Here is a 2,185-nt window from a genome sequence, read left to right as displayed (position 1 = left end):
TTCCGATGCACTATTCATTCTTTACCTCATCGCTCGCTCCCTCACATTGACGAATTAACACAGAAATTGCGTCGCTATGAAATACTATGTGCTCAATGACTTCTCCTCCTAAATCGAGTCACGTTTCAATGGAAACGACAGGATTTAGTTTTGGGATACGAGTAACTCCTTACCGAAGCACTATTCATTCTTTACCTCAACGCTCGCTCCCTCACATTGGCGAATTAACACAGAAATTGCGTCGCTATGAAATACTATGGGTTCTATGACTTCTCCATCTAAATCGTGTAACGTTTCTATGGAAACGACAGGATTGAGTTTTAGGACACGAGTATCTCCTTTCCGATGCACTGTTCCCACTTTACTACATCCCTCGCTCCCTCACATGAATAATTAACACAGAAATTGCGTCGCTATGAAATACAATGTGCTCAATGACTTCTCCTCCTAAATCGAGTCACGTATCAATGGAAACGACAGGATTTAGTTTTGGGATACGAGTAACTCCTTTCCGATGCACTGTTCCCACTTTACTACATCCCTCGCTCCCTCACATTAACGAATTAACACAGAAATTGCGTCGCTATGAAATACTATGTGCTCAATGACTTCTCCTCCTAAATCGAGTCACGTTTCAATGGAAACGACAGGATTTAGTTTGGGATACGAGTATCTCCTTTCCGATGCACTGTTCCCACTTTACTACATCCCTCGCTCCCTCACGTGAATAATTAACACAGAAATTGCGCCGCTATGAAATACTATGTGCTCAATGACTTCTCCTCCTAAATCAGGTCACGTTTCAATGGAAACGACAGGATTTAGTTTTGGGATACGAGTAACTCCTTTCCGATGCACTATTCATTCTTTACCTCAACGCTCGCTCCCTCACATTGACGAATTAACACAGAAATTGCGTCGCTATGCAATACTATGGGTTCTATGACTTCTCCTTCTAAATCGTGTAACGTTTCTATGGAAACGACAGGATTTACTTTTGAGATACGGGTAACTCCTTTCCGATGCACTATTCATTCTTTACCTCATCGCTCGCTCCTTCACATTGACGAATTAACACAGAAATTGCGTCGCTAAGAAATACTATGTGCTCAATGACTTCTCCTCCTAAATCGAGTCACGTTTCAATGGAAACGACAGGATTTAGTTTTGGGATACGAGTAACTCCTTTCCGATGCACTGTTCCCACTTTACTACATCCCTCGCTCCCTCACATTAACGAATTAACACAGAAATTGCGTCGCTATGAAATACTATGTGCCCAATGACTTCTCCTAAATCGAGTCACGTATCAATGGAAACGACAGGATTTAGTTTTGGGATACGAGTAACTCCTTTCTGATGCACTGTTCCCACTTTACTATATCCCTCGCTCCCTCACATTGACGAATTAACACAGAAATTGCGTCGCTAAGAAATACTATGTGCTCAATGACTTCTCCTCCTAAATCGAGTCATGTTTCAATGGAAACGACAGGATTTAGTTTTGGGGTACGAGTATCTCCTTATCGATGCACTGTTCCCACTTTACTACATCCCTCGCTCCCTCACATGAATAATTAATACAGAAATTGCGTCGCTATGAAATACTATGTGCTCAATGACTTCTCCTCCTAAATCGAGTCACGTTTCAATGGAAACGACAGGATTTGGTTTTGGGATACGAGTATCTCCTTTCCGATGTACTGTTCCCACTTTACTACATCCCTCTCTCCCTCACATGAATAATTAACAAAGAAATTGCGTCGCTATGAAATACTATGTGCTCAATGACTTCTCCTCCTAAATCGAGTCACGTATCAATGGAAACGACAGGATTTAGTTTTGGGATACGAGTAACTCCTTTCCGATGCACTGTTCCCACTTTACTACATCCCTCGCTCCCACACATTGACGAATTAACACAGAAATTGCGTCGCTAAGAAGTACTATGTGCTCAATGACTTCTCCTCCTAAATCGAGTCACGTTTCAATGGAAACGACAGAATTTACTTTTGGGATACGAGTAGCTCCTTATCGATGCACTGTTCCCACTTTACTACATCCCTCGCTCTCTCACATGAATAATTAACACAGAAATTGCGTCGCTATGAAATACTATGTGCTCAATGACTTCTCCTCCTTAATCGAGTCACGTTTCAATGGAAACGACAGTATTTAGTTTTGG

The sequence above is a fragment of the Schistocerca piceifrons genome, chromosome 5, assembly GCF_021461385.2.
Source record: "Schistocerca piceifrons isolate TAMUIC-IGC-003096 chromosome 5, iqSchPice1.1, whole genome shotgun sequence".
NCBI classification, from domain to species: Eukaryota; Metazoa; Arthropoda; class Insecta; order Orthoptera; family Acrididae; genus Schistocerca; species Schistocerca piceifrons.
Note: the sequence above shows the minus strand (reverse complement) of the source record.